At 35.9% G+C, this 18,526-nt stretch overlaps 1 protein-coding gene across 1 annotated transcript in view; it reads left to right on the forward strand.

Moving 5' to 3' along the window:
* Nucleotides 1-18,526, forward strand: part of GRIA2 (glutamate ionotropic receptor AMPA type subunit 2) — a 182,884-nt gene that overhangs the window by 47,475 nt on the left and 116,883 nt on the right. The gene's annotated exons all lie outside the window — the stretch shown is intronic.

Below are 18,526 nucleotides of genomic sequence, written 5' to 3' on the forward strand. Positions count from 1 at the left end.
CAATTCATAGTTTTAGAGGTTCTTAGGGACAATAGGAGGTTCAGTGATTTGCCCATGGAACTACAGCTGCATGTCAGAAAGCAGAGGTAAAAAGTATAATAAGAGTTATTTTAATTTCATTTTTCATTATTGTTAGTGACTTGAAGCATTTTAAAAATATATGTGTTGACTATCTATATGACTCATAGTCTTACGTATTTGTATCAGTTCCCTCTATATTATGGATATCAGTTATCATGGAAATTTGATACAAATATTTTTCTCCCAGTTAATTATTTCCTTTTTAATTCTAACTACATTGATTTTGTTTGTGAGAAAATATTTCATTTTTATATAATCAAAATAGTCAATTTTACCTCCTGTAATTCTTTTCATCCATTGTTTGGACAAGAATTCTTCTATACAGTATTGAAGGGAATCTCCTTCCCTTCTCTATTTTTTTTAAATGATATGACATAAATAGGACATGTATCCATTTGGAACTTATATGTCAAATTCTTTCGGGCAGGACCCGCGTGTTGTGATTTTGGGGTCCCAGCACCCCTAAACCTCTAAACTGCATCACAAGTGTGTATATATACATCTATAATAGATTCAAGGAATATTTGCATAAATTAATTCATCAAGTTAGGAATATTCATAATACAAATTTAGTAATACAAGACACTTTTATAATGCTTTAAAATTTGCAAAACATTTTACATACATTATCTCATTTTGATGCAGTTTACCAACTGTAGGTGAAAGGTCCATAGTCTGGAAGACATAAATCTGACAGAAAAAACTGCAGGGCCGGGGCAACGAGCTGGCGCAGCGGATAAAGCACTGGCCCTGAAGTCAGGAGGACCTGACTTCAAATCCGGTCTCAGACCAAACACTTGACACTTACTAGCTATGTGACCCTGGGTAAGTCACTTAACCCCAATTGCCTAAAAAAAAAAAAAAAACAACCAAAAAAAACTGCAGGGCCCAGATATAAAGCAGGGACTAGATTTAGGGCTCAACTTTGAGGATAAAACATCCTTAGCTCTGTTTGGATTCAGATACTTCAGTTTTCCAACCATGCAGTATCAAATCCACCTCATAGCCAGACTCAGGAATGGCCAGGTGGGAAACGTTCCCTTTCAAAGGAACATAACAAGGAAACTGAGCCAGGAGGATCCCACCTTAGACTGAGGCTAAAATTGTCCTCTCAGCTTTTCCCAGTGCTGACTTCCCACCAGTATCACCTTCTCTGAGTAGCTTGTGGCATTTCATTGATTATCGATGGATTATGACCCCTCAGACAACTCAAAATAAAATCCTTTGAGCTTTTACCTCAAACAGCAAATTTTACATCTCAAACTTAAATTTGTTCTGGTGTAAAAAGCCAATCATTCTATACACTTGTGAATTCTCAGCAAGCCATACACAACCCAAAAAATCTTTTTGGCTAGTTTACACATTAAAACAATAACCAACAATAGCTAAATTATTTTAGAGGTAACCAAATTATGAAAAGTTGCTTGACATAACTGATACAGAAAGTTCACCAATTTGAAACTTGAAACAAACCCATTACCAATCAGGTGACTTCAGTTTTGTTAAATGCACTTCCAAATTACTTTACACAGAGAATCAACATCTCATCGTTAACAGTTAAAACTACAAATTTAAAAGAGCGTGCTTACCCAAATTGGAAGGCTAGCTTCTTTACCTTGAGCAGGATGGAGGGGGGAGGGGCAAAATCAAAGGCTTTTCAAAACTCCCTAATGATCAATCACAAAACCTCCAGAATCTGCCAAGGTATTTTCAGGTGTTCTAACTTTCCCCTGTAACCTCTATGAAGGAGAATTCAGGGGTGTAGAGGGAAGGGAGTAAGTAAGCCTCAGGGAACCAAAAAGCAACTGCAGCTTTCCCCAATTCCCTAGCGCTGAGGGAATTCACAGATACACTTCCCGATAGGGCGTCCATCCTTGTTCTCTATGCTGTGGAAGGTGTACCCAGGTCCATGGCCTTGAACTGACCCAGTGGACTGAGAGCCTGAGAGTGTCAGGCCAAGTGCAAGACAGCCTCGTAACTGTCTGCTCGAAAAGCACCTCCAAGCCTTGGTGCTTGGAGAGCGACCACAAATGCAAAGCAAGAAAGGGAGGGAGAGGAGGTTTACATACCTTCCAGTCTTGGCTGGAGAAGAACTTGGGGTTAGGCAGTTTCCCCGCACAGGCCACCAAAATGATACAGTTTAGGGGCTTCGGGGTGTTGGCACCCCAAAATCACAACATGCAGATCCTGCCCAAAAGAATTTGATCCAAGCCTTCCTTCAGCCAAAGACAAGGTTTATTAGAACATCCATAATATTGGGGAGACTCTTAAGGAGTCTGAAACCTGGTTAAACAGCGGCTAGATTATAAGAATTTAAATTGTGGCTAGATTATAAGAATCTACTCCTCTTAATGGAGACAAGATGGACAGGAGGGACCTAGGAGTGTCCAGTAAACTGGGGTGAAGAGAACTCCTGGGACCTGGACCTCAAGGCCAAGGGAAAATGGAGCCTAGCTACTTTTAAGGATGGAAAATGGCCAGGGGCAATAGGGAGGTAAGACAATGGAGGGAAGATAGGGTGTAGCCACAATGAAAGGCCAGGTGACGGATTATAGCCTCAAGCAAACATCAGAGATTTGGCCAAGTGGGAAAGTCCAGGGTTTTTCCTTCCTGGGGCCCAGATCCCAACTCCATCAATTTGAGCTTCTCAACAACCCTATGAGGTAGATGATGAGGATGGGAGCTAGATCCCAAAAAGGAAAAAACCTGGAAATCCTAAAAAGGAAAAACCCTGGACTTTCCCAGGAGGCCAAATCTCTGGCATTTGCCTGAGACTATAACCCCATCAACTGGCCTTTCACCGTGGCTACACCCAATCTGTTACCCTTCTGTATGGCCCCAGGCCATTTCCCACCCTTAATCCTATCTAGACTCTATTCTCCTTTGGCCACTGTGGTCCAGGTCTCTGGAGTTCTGTTACCTCATAGACTACTTGGCCATTCCTATATCCCTCCCATAGTCTTTCTGTATATAAGATCCAGTTTGTCTCCATTAAGATGCTTACATTCTTTTAATCTAGCCATTGCCAGGATTCTTATAATCTAGCCAATAGCTCACTAATGTTCAGAAGAGTCTGCCCAATATGACAGATGTTCTAATAAACCTTGCCTTTGGCTGAAAGAAGGCTTGGGTCAAATTTTTTTTGACAGGACCCACATGTTATGATTTTGGGGTCTCAGCACCCCTAACCTCTACAGTAGATAGTATGGTAATCCCAATTTTACATATGTGGAGACTAAGAGTCAGAAAAGTTAAATGACTTACCCAGGATCCTTATTGTTGTTTGAGTGACTTTTTTAGTCTTACAATTTTTTTTTTTGGTGAGGCAATTGGGGTTGGGTAACTTGCCCAGGGTTACACAGCTAGTAAGTGTCAAGTATCTGGTCTGAGACCAGATTTGAACTCAGGTCCTCCTGAATCCGGGGCTGGTGCTCTATCCACTGTGCCACCTCATTGCCCCAGTCTGTCCTTCATTCTTGAAGAAGACCAAGACACCTGGAAGATGATGTCATGACTTAAATCAAGTGAGGGAGGGCTGTGAAAGGTCACTAGCCTCATTTTCTCCTCCAGGGCCAGTAGCAAGATATAGATCAGGAAGACTGGAGACGGCCTGGATGTAGTGGGAGATCTTGGCCTTTTCAAGCTAAAATCTTTTCAAGTTCTCCCTTTCACTGAGGCAATAGTAATTAAGCGTGGTTAAGAAATGAGCCAAGAAATGGCCCCTTTTATCTAATCAAAAAGAAACCAAATCAATCTGGGAGGGGAAGACCCTGGAGATTTCTGGCCAAAACAGAAACAATTACTATTTACTTTTAATCTGAGCCACCTGGACCCAAACAATGACCACTCAATGGTGCTTGGGCTGGGACCTATTGTTGGCCAATAAATGAGAGTCCCAATTCTAAAGCACGATATCTGAACTTTCCTGACAGTAAAAATACTATGGCCAAATTAGGATATAGTTTGGTGAGCATATGGATGATAGAATCAAAATCCAACTCTGAAGGAGTTATTAAAAGATTTTCTAGCCCACCCCCTTTATATCATGAATAAGGAAACTGAAACACAATTAAATGACTTGTCCAAGGTCTAGTTCAATGGCTAGAGATGGACTAGGACATAGGCTTCCTGTTTCCAATACTCTTTTCCTGATTAATAATCATAACTACCTTTTACTTGAGACATGCAATTTTATCTTGGGTGCTTTTTTCTTCCTTAGTGATGCGTATTTGTGGAAAATAGGTATTTCATCAATTAAAAATCATAGAATTAATAGTCAAAAAATTTTAAGATGAGTGTTAATTTCACTCAATTTTTGAAGATTGTTATTCTTTATACATTTGAAATGTGAGTGCCCATGCTACTTGCACCCCCTTTCACACATAACAAAGTGCCTGACTTACACTCAGGAAGGGAGCAGCTGACTTGCCCTTAGCATTTGGCCCCTTCTGTCCTTTATTTTATGAAAAGAAAGGAATCTTATGTTCCGTACAGAATGAACTACTCTAAATATGCTTTTCTGGAAGACACCTGGATGCCTTGGTGAGGCAGAAGGCCATTGTGCAAGGATATTTATTCAGTACCTGCTGAGCAGGTTCCAACTGTGTGCCCCAGCTTGGGCATGAAATTCAGAAGGCTTTCTTTAAGCTAAGGGGTCCTGAAAAATTCGAACTCTGGATAGATGCTTCCTTCAGACATTTTTGCACTATGGTTTAATGTTTTTCTTTTTGCTTCTGATTTTATTAAATAACACAAATATTTCAATATTTAAAGAACAAAAAGACTTCTCTTTTGAAACTGATGTTTTATGCTGGTTTTTTTTTTTTTGGTAATAAATTCAACAAACTAAAAACAGAATTGTTCTTTGTGCCCCCTTTTGAACTTCATATTTTCTTTGTGTTCCTTCCTCCTTCCCTTCCCTTCCTTCTTTTTGTTGTTAGATTTTAAGATAATTTTTTTTAAAACTAGGTGGCTATGGTTTTGAATTTTTGAGTGACTTTTTAGTCTTACAATTTTTAAAACAAAGACTTCTTCATTATGTTTTTTTAAATTTTATATATTGCCTAGAAGACATATTGATAGCTAAGTGTCAATTTTCAGGTTATTTGATTATTACATAAAGACATTTTCCATTGATTTCTGCCTTAGAATAAAAAAAAAAGGCAATGCATGACTGAATTGGATCCCTTCCAGCATTCTGTCACTGACAGGGATGGTTTGTAATAGAACTCAACTAACTTCTGTTGTTATTACATAAAGAATCTGTGATTTTGTGAGTATGGGAAACTCTCAGTGTGATTATCTCTTCCATTGACATAGAAAGCAATCTGTTTATAATGTAATATTGAAGTTTTAGCAGTTCCCTCAGGCACATACAAGTCAAGAGTACTGGAACTAGACTCAGAAGAAGCATTCAAATTCTCACTCTGTTACTTACCTATATGACCTCGGGGAAGTCATTTAATTTATCTAAACCCCAGTTTTTTCAACTGAAAAATGAAAGAGGTGAAGAACATGATTCCTAAGTTATCTGCCATCTAAAAATATATGATTCTACGAATCTCTGGCTTGTCTAGGATCACATATCTAGTTAGTATCAGAGGCAGGGTTTAGGTCTTTCTGACTCCAAACTCAGTATGTTATTTACTGTATCATGGCATCTTTCTTTTTTCAATCATCAACCATCTACCAGAAAAATATTGAGAATGGTTTAATTAATCATTTCTATTTTCCCTTAACAGTATATACCAGGTCTTCATCTTAAAACATCTTGAACTTTTACTAACAATTATCATAACAAGTTTAAAGTTTGTCTTTGGATTTTGATCTCTGGAGTCAAAGTAAAAAGTTGTGGGAATACATAAGGTTTTTTTTTTAAACATTTTCCATGGATATAAGGATTCAGGATTTCATAACAAATAGAAATCTATGGATTAAACTGATAGCTCATAGAATCTATCCATTTCAACTTCCCTTTTGACAAATATGTTTTGCTGGAGATGAGCATAAAAATTTGATTCAATGTTCAGTTCTTCCAGCTTTAGCATTTCATGATTCTGTAATTTCTTTTTTTCCTTTCTTGAAGGTACTAACAAGTAGCATGAATAGAAAGAGGGAATCATAACAAAAAGTTGGAGGGTATGGATGATCCAGAGTTTAGAGACTTGAAAAATGGAGAAAAATAATAAGAATTCCATAGGTAGACTCTATGAACATTACTTGGTCAAGTCTTTCTCAACATTTAATATATTGGGTTCCTTGATGGGAGTATTGTACAGTTGATGATCAACCATATATCAACCCAAAATGGTTAACCAAGATGAAGTAGCTTCAATGACAGTGTAGTCTGGAGAATTGTATTGGTTCTAGGGATAGATAAGACTCATTGGAAAGATGAAATTTATCTAGTCTATTTATTAGTTCTGGTGTGAATTCTTTGGGTTTGGCATTCTATGTCCAATAAAATAAAACCTTTCTTACATAGATACATGCATATGCACACACAGAGACACACATACACACACACACAGAGTTATTGTTGTTCAATCATTTTCAATCTTTTCCAACTCTTTGTGACTCTATTTGGGGTTTTCTTGGCAAAGATTGCCATTTCCTTCTCCAACTCATTTTAATGATGAGGAAATGGAGGCAAACAGTGTTAAGTGACTTGCCTAAGGTCACACAGCTAGTAAGTCTCTGAGGAGAGATTTGAACTGATGAACATGAGTCTTCCTGACTCCAAACCTGGCACTCTATACACTATACATGCATACATACATACATACACATGCACATATATATACTTATGTGAGTATATGTTTGTATATGTGTATATTTATATTATATATGTATTATATTATATATTATATATGTATATACCCTCAGTGCTTAATTAGTACCTAAGGACTCTTTCTTATTAACCATTTATGAACAGTCCTATTCCCAATCCAAGTTCCGATGTTCCTTGAGAGACATTCTAAGTAGGGAGGAATGATATAAAGAGACAAAATTTTAAATATGTTCTCAAAATAAAGATCCATCAGTGTAAAACCAGAAAGGAGTCTCTGGAGCATGGATTTTGATAGTTACTTATACACTTTAGTGGATGGATAAGAAAAATGGACTCCTAAGTCAATTGGGTTTTATATTCTAGATAGACTGTAGCATGAATCAGTTTAAGGTGTGAGAATTTAAAATAAAAACACCATCCTTGGCCTTCAACTGCTTCCTGACTAAACTCTAGAAGACACAATTCTAAAACTAGCTCTATTTTTAAAAACTAGAATACTTTCAAGAATAAAAATAGAATTTATATGTTCTTACTCAAAGGAAGTATGCTTCATGAAATCTGGTGCTATACATTCTATACTATTTTTCAAGTCTAATCCTGTTCTCTCTTGATTTGCTTTGTCTAAATACTGAAAATTAAAAGAGTTTATAAGAAAATGAGGAATGAAAAATTTTCTTTATAAACACAAATAGCTATGTTTTGAATTTAGAAAGCCACAACTTACTAGCACTAAATATAGTGTTTTTCTTCAATTGCTGACATTACACTATATTAGGCAGAGAGACAGAGACACAGATACAGACAGAGATAGAGAGAGATAGAGAGAGACAGAGACAGACAGAGAGATAGAGAGACAAAGATAGAGAGGAGGAGAGAAAAAGAGAGAGAGACAGAGAGACTGAGAGAGACAGAAACAGAGACAGAGATCCATACTTATAAACATTCACATATATACACACACAGTAAAAAAAAACTTACTAACATTTATGCTTAGTGCCTATTAGTACTGCAGCATATAGCGGCATTAACTATGTCCTGAGAAGGTCCCTGTTGAAACCTGCTAGAAATGTTTCATTACACCAAGATATTTTAAATGCCTAGAGTAGTGGTATTGAAATCATTGAATTGTGTGAAAATGATACTGGAAAATATCCATTGCTTGAAGATGACTAGCAGGGAAGAAATGTTAACTACATGGTATAATATTGCATTTTAGAAGAGCCTTACTTAGATTTACCTTCCTACTCCTTCCTCACCTCTTGCCTCTTTCACTCATTAGTGGCTCCTCTTTCTGCTTTCTGAGGTCAAATGAAACAGATCTGATTCTCCTTCCTGTAGCATCACTTCAAACATTTGAAAATAATGATCATATCTTCTTCATGCAAAACATTAGCAATTACACAAAATAGAACACATTCATATAGTAAGTTCCAGCTGATAATCTACTTCTATCACACCTGTAATATAGGCATTGCAAGAAAAAGCAACTGATGCTCAAACATAATAAATGACTTGTCAAATCAAGTCAACTCAAGCATTTATTAAGTACCCACTATGAGGTAGATGCTATGTTCAGTGTTGGGGATACATAGAAAGGCCCCGAACAGTCCCTGATCTCAGAGAGCTCAATGTAAGTGTATATAGTAAGTGAAGGAACTTGAACTTGACCTGTCTTCATACCTAATGCTCTTTACAATATACATACTATTTTTTAAAGCTCAAACTTGATCATTTTATAGAAATCGAACATCATTGAATTGATTTCAACATTTGAGGCAGTTAGGTGGTACAGTTGACAGAGCCTTGAACTCAGAGTCATGCTGTCCTGAGTTCAAATTCACTCTCAGACACTCACTAGCTGTGACCCTGGACAATAATTTAACTTGACTGTGACTCAGTTTCTCTCATTTGTGAAATGAGCATAATAATAGCACCTAACTCCCAGGGTTGCTCTGTAGTACAAATGAGATACTATTTGGAAATGCTTTGTAGAACTTAAGGTACTATATAAATGCTAGTTATTATTGTTATTATTAATCCACAATATTGGCAGCTGGTTTGACTCTGATCCAGATCAGCACTACCTTAATATTTGTTTTCAATTCAATGTTTCTTGACTTCCACCCTTTTCCCCCTGACTTTTAATTTTTTTTTTGGTCTTCTGTTGTACCTTTATGCTTTTCAGATGTACAGAGCTCTCATGCTCACTTTCACACACTATTATAAAAACTTCCTGTCAAACATTCATTCTCACCAAGAAATAAATTACTGATAATAGCTAAAGGTGTTGCTATTGCCTTATATTTGTATATTTCAATAGGAACAAAAGCCTTAAGTTAATGGGATAGAAGAGTTGTGATGGTAGAATTTCAGGCAACAACTGGTAGTTGGGAAAAGGGTTAGGTAGGGTGGCTTCCCAGTGCTTTAGAAATCATATCAAATAACAGTTGGTCAAATCCCCCTGTTATTAGGGAAACTCTGACTACTACTTTAGTGTGTTATACCAGTTAACTGGAGATTATATGTGGTTGAAATGGCAAGGAAACTATGGGGTAAATTGGTTTTCTGTGGCTAAAACAATGATATACTGGTATAGGTTCCCATTCAAACACATTTTTACACCTTTAGGTATTTCTTCTGAGGCTGAGGTGTTATTAATTTCAGAAGATCTCTTATGTGTTTCACAAAATTGTAGTGTCTTTAGCTGGTAAAACAATTATTTTGATGCTTTATATAATATTTCCTAAATTGTTATTAACTAGATCATTTAATTTCTTTATTCACAGTAGCCAAAATGTTCAATCAATAATTTTGTTTATTTTTTCAGTGAGAACGTGTACAGCACTCAACACTCTGGTCACATCTTTTATGGTAAAAAGAAGCTACTACTCATGATTTCTCAATCAAGTTTTTTTTTTAATATGGTTTTAAAACATTATTTGCATAAACTTGTCTAGCTATGCGTTTTTTTAAGTTACCTTGCAGCAAATAGCCCAAATAGTTGCTGACCTTGGTTCTATGGGGTCCCCACATTCACCAGTCCACTTTTCTTCTGGGCCACCTACATAGTTGTAGTTTGCTCTTGGGACAGGGTTAGATGTCTCTAGAAAGTACACTGATAGCTTTGCTTTGCTTGGCTTAATATTGTTAAGAATCCAATTCTGGAAGACTTTATAAATAACATCCTTCTGTCTGCCTATATAGAAATAGTCCTAGTGTTATTTCAAGGTAGAGTTATTTTAAATCAGTGGACTGGAAGTACAAAATATAGTAGGGTTGTATTACTCAAAACACAATGCATTGATTTCAACAGTCTTTATAGTATGGAAATAAAGTGGGCCAACTATGTTTTATGAGCCCATATTTGTTTAGCTTGAGAAAATATAAGAAGATATTTTTCTGTTCTCTAAAATATAGTCAAGACAGACACTTAAAAAAGAATCAAGATGAGAATAAATTTTGGTAGTATGAAAGTAAGAGACTGGAAGCTGAAAATGTCTTCAAATTAGTTAGAATGGCTTGAGACCACCTACATGTGCTACTTTATTGCATAGAAACATCTTAAAAATAGTGACTGCCCTACATACTCACAGTTTATTATAACCGACACTAATCTAGTACAATAGAATTTTGGTCTTTTCTTTATTTTTAATAACACTGTGTGTAGGTGATGAGAAGGCTTATATAGCCTATTAAAATGTGTATTATGAGATCTTCGGTGAGATGTAGAGAAAAAACAAGTGTAAGTGAAGTTTGAAACGAGCTAAAAGAATATAATTTCCCAGGAGAAGAATCATATGCCATGAGTAAATAAAGTTAGACAATCTCATAACATGCGAAATACCAGTTAACATGGCAAACATTAGCAAAGGAAATGGCACTGATTTGCTGGTAATTTCCTAGTATTACATTATTTATAAAGTAGCAATTATAAACATTTTAATGCACATTTAGTTTAGTTAAATTAAGATAAGCTTTTAATGAGAAAAAAAACAGTTCCCTCAGGTGCAAACTTCATTTGGTAAAGGATGAATCGTTGGCTCTATACTTGGAGATCATTCTTTTATATTATTCTTGGTTTAAGAGAACCATGGAAATAAAAATTTCCGTTGAAAATGTCTTCCAAGTCATTTACTTGATGATGACCTTTGTTTCAGTTTTTGTTGTTTGGTGATTTCTTATGCACATTTTTATTTACTCCACTCTTTGGTCTTGAATTTGGCAACAATTTGATGAATTTTAGGCCTTATTTATGAAATAAACTAAAATATTTCATTTGGTTGGCACCAGTTAACTTAGATAATATTTTTTATGTTGAAGCTATTTGCCACCTTGTTAAAGAATTCAGGAAAAGAACACCTACCATTATTCACTGCAAAAGTGGGAACCCATATATTGTCAGACTCAGTTGGTATATTGGTCAGTTTTGTTGAATTGTTTTATTTTACCCTCTTTCTTATTTTGTTCCTTTCTGCAAGGGATGGCTTCCTAGGTAAGGAAGTGAAGACAGGCATATTTGATAATTAAGATGATATAAAAGCAAAAATATATTAATATTTCTTTTAAAAAAAATCATTGGCCAAGATTCTTGTCTGTGAAGTAGGGAAACTATCTGGGTTAACTGCTTCACAGAATTATTTTCAGCCTCAACTTCAACATTTATAAAATTATATTAAAAACTTTAAAAATTCTATTTACCAAATGCTCATTAAGCACTTACTATATGCAAGACTGTGTGCTAAAGGATGAGAAACTTTATGGCTGAAGATCAGTTCCTTTGCAGTTTATAATCTTAGACTTGTCAGGGAACACTGAAAGATTAATTGATTTGTCTAAAGTCATGAATCTAGTGTGTGTCAAAGGCAAGACAATACAGGTCCTTTGACCCCAAATCTAATCCTTTCAAATGAGCCCTGGCTTGATGTCTTCTGTGTCTGTCTGGGTATCGATTTGAAGGAGGAGGTGAAGGTAAAGGTGGGAAAACAAAAGAAAAGGCAACTTACTACTATGGCTACCATTTTTGGAATGTGCTTATTGTTGGTCAGGTCTAGTCATGCCTCTTCTCCTACCATTCTCCTGCTCTGCAGGAACTTAACTCTCAGACTTTGCAGAGGAGTTCTTCATAACCAGGGATGGGGGAAGTAAGGAGTCAATGAGGCCATGTGTCCTGACCACCCAGCCTTATCCCATAATGGTTCTCTGACTCATTTTTAAACAAGGACAAACAAAGGAAAAACCCAAGATCCAGTTTGGTGCTGCCTTTAGGGAGGTTTATTAAACGTTATTAATAATCAATTCCATTAGATTCATTGTCTCAATTTGGCTCAGCAATTAGACAGGAAAAAGCCTAAGTCTTAGGCAGGGCTTGAACTTTGATCCTTCAGTATCTTTGTATAAAAATATCCCAACATTTTTTTGTTTTTTTCTAGTTGAAAACTTTTACTTTAACTGGTAAAGAAACTAAGTGAGAGAGAGATTAATCAGACCATAGGATCATAGACTTAGCATCATAAATATAATCCTACTGTGGATAGCTCCAATATAATTTCTTCTTAGAAGTCACTGTGGCATTTTGAATAGGATGGTAACATAAACTTCATTTAAAAAAAGCTTCATTAACAGTTCCTTTATTTTATAGACGATAAAACTGAGATTTATAGAGGTTAATTTTCCAAAGGTCATAGAAATAATAAATGGTAGAACCAGTATTCGAATCCAGGCCTGAAAATTGAATCTAGCACACTTTCTACTGTATTTCATTTCCTCAATGATGTTGTAGACTCCAATGCACCGTAGGAGACCCACCAAAGTAGAAGACTGGCATTTGACCAAGACTAATGAAAGCAAGAGCATCTTGTCCCAGATATCCTTCTAAGTGCAACAAATGTTGTTGTCCTGAGCATAGCTACTTGACAACATATTCTTGGTAAAAGTTCTAAGTTTTTGCTTCTTTTTTAAATTAGTCATTACTTTTTGGAACTAGAACACAGAAAAGAAATGTAAGTACAATTATACTTTTCTTGTCCTACATGAAATACTGACTAAGCCATTTGTTTTTGCTTCTTCAGTCTCTTGTTTTGAGTCCAATCCAAGTGTGAAGGAGCACAAAGTAAAGAGATGCTCAATTCTATGAGGAGACCTGGCAAGGTGGGAAAAGGATGCAAACTTAAAATCAGATTTGCCTGGGTTTCCCTAATGGACAGGGTACCAGGTTAAATGTTATATAGGAAACAGTTCTCTTAGGGAGCTTATTTCACAAGAATGAAATTCAACCTCTTGTATCTGAGCCTGTCTTCAAGTAAAGAATAAATATTTATTTGTGTGAATCAGCATTCCTCTGACATTGTCTAATCTCCTTGGCAACACTAAAATGAGGGACAGTGAGGTTGCCCAGAGATGGCTGATTCAGGAGCCTATACCATATTAGGGCATTAAACCAAAGTGTTTTTAGGTATTTAGGAGTATTTTTCAGAGTCCACAGCCACTTAACCCCTCTGGCACTATTTTGTTTTATGTAAAATGAAGATAGCATTCTTTATATATCTTTCCTCATAATGATGAAGATCTTTTTAAATACCTTGGCATTGTATAAATGTGATGCACTATATAGAACACAGGTATTCTATGCATACGAGTATATTATACACACAAGGGCAAAAACTTTCTACATATATGCTTCATACATATGATGATACATGTGTATATGTGTTGTGTGCATGGATATACATATATGAGTTTATGTGTAACCCTTCTAATACTTCCACAACCTCCTTCCTCCACCTGGGGCCCATGATTTGTGTTGCTTGAATGCTGCCTTCCTTAAATCTAAAGAAAGACAATCTGTTATATTCATATGTATATGTATGTATTATATATGTATATATGTATGTATGTATGTGTATGTGTGTGTGTGTGTGTACAATCAAGCAAAGGAATTTAACTATTTGTAAGCACTATTTGAATTGCCTTTAAGATGGTATTTTTGTTGAGCAACAAGCCCACTCATGAATTATTTCCTCCAGTACATGTGACACATCTTTGTTTGAAAAGCAGTAGCCCCTGTTGCCACCTGAGGCTGTGTAGTCTGCAGATGCCTAAATTCCTTATCACCACACCCTGCCCCACTGTAGCTTTGGAGGCAGCATTTAGTAGCTTGGATAACAATTTTTGATGAAGAGCTCCAAAATTAGTCTCTAGAGGATAAAAATAAAATTAACAAAATATTATAATGTAAAATCTGCTTCATGTATATGGTTCATGAGCCCCTGCCCTATCTGTCTCACACTCTCATTCACTTCCCAGACCACTGAACACATAGAATAAAATGAAAAGTTATTGTGATCAAACACTCTTATGTAAAGGTGTTCATCTCCATTTCCTAACATTGCATTCTAGGTGTGTGTGTGTGTGTGTGTGTGTGTGTGTGTGTGTGTGTTTGGGGCTGGGGGATAGGTTGGATGGATGCCAATTTAATTCACCTGACACAAGTGGGAAAAGAATAAAAGGAAGAGCACCTATTCCTTGTCTCAGGATCAGACTAGAAACAAGGAAAAGCAGTGAAGTTGGTAAGAGACATCAGCTTCTTCCAGCTCATGAGCCCAAAGAAATTCACAGTAGTTGTAAGTCTCAGCAATTCTGAAACTTTTCTTGTCATTGTTATCTCATCTTCAGGAGTAAGACTTCTCTCACTTATGATGTATTTCAGTTACCCTACTGACATAGAATAGAAGATGCTGGTCCAGCACTTGTCACAGATTATGCACCACTACACATGAGCTTATCAATGGTTATTCCAAACACCATCTAGTATTCTTTTTCGCTTATTCCCCCACCCTCGAGAAACAAACAGGTCAGGGGAAGGAAGACTGGAAGTGAACAGTAGAACCTGCAGTATTATATGGTGACCCTCTATCTTATTCCATGGCTTCCTATCCAAGAGTTCACTTGAAGCACAGCAGCTTATGCTTATCTCTCTCTATCCTAGATAAGACAGAACAGCCTCATGTCTGGTTCTACTTTTATCATATTTTACTATGTGTCCTTCTATAGAAAACATCTGAGCCATAAGGTCCCCACAGAGATTTGAAAAAGTGATACAGAGCTCTAGTTACGTATATTTGTAGAGACATTATTAGATGGTTGGCCAAGGAAATAGATATTTCCTTTTTCGTGCTTGACCAGAATATTTTAAGTTGTGATGAGATTTATTTTCTCTATCTATTTCTATTTGGTATACTGTTTTTTTTTTTATTATCTATTTCCAACTACTTGTAAGAGTAATGGTCACATAATGTTCAGATGTATGTCTTTCCAAGCAACTTTAGCTGCTGCATTTAAAGGGAAGCACGGTGTCTGGTGATGTAGTAGTTCTGGATTCTGTCTGCTCTAAGGGAAATCCTGTTTTGATTCCTCTGTGATCTCATTGGTGTGGATATTGATCTAATATATTCCTTCCAACAGGGCAGATTGCAACCCATTCACACCTTGTCATCCTGTGATAAACTGATCTTGGTGTCCCAGGAAATCCTCCATGGGGTGGGAAGATGTCTAGGTCCACACAAAGTGGGTGGATAAATTTGAAATTCATTGAAAGATAAGATTCTGGGGTATGTACAAAAAATTGGAAAACCACCCAGCTTGCTATAATTATCTTTTATTACTGTCTTTCTTTGATACTCTGTAAGGGAGAAGTGCCGAACCCTCTCAGCCAGGTGAATTTCAGCAGTATCTTTGCACTATTATCTGGAACTAAACAATAGAGAGGATTACTAAGACCATTTCTTGCTCTCATTTGTCTGTATTATGCCTAGATGTTTTCCCAGTTCATGCAAAGGCTCATTTTGAGTCTTAGAATCTGAAACAGAAGCTTTGTTGATGATAAATTTCTCTCTCACTCTGGTTCGATCATCATCCAAGGCTGTCTCTTTTGCTGTTGATGGTATATGAAACTAATATCTAGGCCTTGATTTGTGCCATATTCTCCTACCCTAATCTTTGTGTGGGGATTTCCCTTTTGGACAGTTCTTATTTTCATCTTTGTATATCATTAATTTTTTAAGTAGATATATTTGCTTTGAATTCTAAAAAAAAAATTTTTTTTTTTGTTTTAGCATTGCATTCCTTTCTGAGGAAAGTATGTGGTTTAGCGAGTAAAGCCCTGTGTCTGGAGTCTGGGAGACGAGTTCAAATGTGGCCTCAGACACTTACTACCTGTGTCATTCTAGGCAAGTCACTTGCTCTCTGTCTACCTCAGTTTCTCTATTGGTAAAATAAGGATAATAATAGTACCTACTTCCCAGGATTTTTGTGAGAATCAAATGAGATAATATTTGTAAAGTACTTAGCACAGCTCTTGGCAAATGGTAAGTACTTATAAATACTATTATTATCATTATTGTTGTTGTTATTATAGAATATATAATGTTCTATAAGCATAGTTCCCCATGTCTTCAAACAAGGAAAAGAGATATTTTTTCTCTTTTCATCTTTGGGGCCGGTCTGCATGATTTTTTAATAATATACACACAGAATTAAATTGGGATTTGACAATTATCTAGTGATTTTGATCCATATAGATAAGAAATGTAGATAGCGCAGGGTCCATTACGTTTTTTTTTTCTGTTTTGGTTTTTATCATCTGTTTTGCCTGCCTATACTGATGAAAGTAAAAAGAAAATTGCAAAATATTATAATTTACTCTAAGTATTATGGACAGACCCTTAGATGTGGAGTAGGATAGCATGATGTAGTGGCTGCAAAGTTGGATTTACATATCACAAAGACTTATGTTCAAATCCTCACTGTTTGTCTGGCCATTGAAAGTCACTAACCTTCCTGGTCTCAGTTTTCTCATCTGCAAAATAGGAATAATATTCATGAAGTGTCTATCTAACAGGGTTGTTGTAAGATTCAAATAACATAGTATTTGTAAATCACTTTGAAAAAATTTAAAGCATTACATAAATACCATTTGCTACTTTGACATATCTATACATGACAAAAAATTCTAGCATGACTCGAACATTCATTTTGTTCATTTTTATACCAGGCAAGGGTACCCTCAGGGGCTGATAACTTCAGTTGAATTAATCATGATCATTAAGGCAACTAAATTAGAAATAGGCTTTCACTCATTCATTCTGTAGTTATAGAAGCACTACTTGCATATGAATTTTCCCAATTATTCTTTCTTTTTCTCATCACCATTTTCTTCCAACTTTATCCTGCATAGACATTAAGCCACTCCTGATGATTAAGTTATTGCTGACCATTGGTGCTATTTCTCTTCATTGTCATGTATTTATTATTTTTTCATGTTACTTCCTTTTCTTTACCTCCCTTCCTTATGTCTATTTTTGCTCTGTCCTTGACCCTTACTATTGGAGAGTTATTGCTTGGTTAATGCTTTTGTCTTTCCCTTATTTCACCTTTGGTTTTCTGGGCATGGGGTATGAATAATTATAACACTACATTTGTGATGCCTAAATATTGACATTCTTCTAAAATTTTTACAACACTTTTCATACCCCTCTCATTGTCTAAGAATGATAAAATAAATATGACAGAGAGCTAAGCCAATTAGTCAGCTTTTGGTTAAAACCACAAAATCCACCTAAGGAAAAGAGGAAGAATGGCTTGAGTAAGCTTTCACTTATTACTTGTGTGACTTAGATAAATTACTTAAATTTTCTCTTCCTTAGTTTCTTTATCTGTGAAAGGAGGAGCTGCTAGTCATTATCCCCATTTTATAAATGCTGGAACTGAAATCGAGAAAGGTTAAGTGACTTACAGAGAAAGTAAATATCTAAGGAGGGGTTTGAACCCAGATCTTCCTAAATTTGTCTCATCTAACTACCATATAATGCTGCTGCCAATGACGCCAGTCTAGATCAATCATTCACTAAATAAGCATCTACTAAGCAGGCATTGTGCTAAACACTGAAGATACAAAGAGAAAAATGAAACCATCTCTGGCCACAAGGAACTTCCATTGAACAGGAAATAAATATGTACACATAAAAGTATATATAGGATATCTATAGAAAAGTTGATTTTTTTTAAGGGGAGGCACTAGCAACTAGAAGACATAGTTGAGCTTTGAAGGACATTAGAGGTTTTAAGAGACAGATGTGAAGAGAAAGTACATTCAGGGCATGAAGTATAATTTTATAAAGACAAAATGATGGGAAAGAAAATGTAGCAAGTGATTAATAGCAAAAAGGTCAATTTGAGTCAACCAGGAATGATGTTTAATAAGCTTGCAAAGCTAAGTTGGATGCAATGACCAACCATAATTCCAGAGAATTGATAATGATGAATCATGCTACCCATGGACTGACAAAGATGTGATGGATTCAGGGTACAGAATGAAACATATATTTTTGGACACGGACAATGTGAGAATCTGTTTTGCTTAACTATGCATATTTACTGCAAGTTTTATTTTATTTTTTTTCTTTTGTTCATTGATTTGAGGTAGGAGAGAGAAAATGTGTGCTTGTTAACTGAAAAAAAGTTACTAAAAAAGGGAAGTTGAAGTTAATTTGTGAAGTCCCATCAATGTCACAGAGATGAGTTTTTATTTGATCTTTAAAATTATAGAGTCACTGGATATTTTTTGAGCAAGGTAATGACATGGTTAGACTGTTCTTTAGA

This window comes from Vombatus ursinus, unplaced genomic scaffold (genome assembly GCF_900497805.2).
Source record: "Vombatus ursinus unplaced genomic scaffold, bare-nosed wombat genome assembly UNPS02014784.1, whole genome shotgun sequence".
Lineage (NCBI taxonomy): Eukaryota > Metazoa > Chordata > Mammalia > Diprotodontia > Vombatidae > Vombatus > Vombatus ursinus.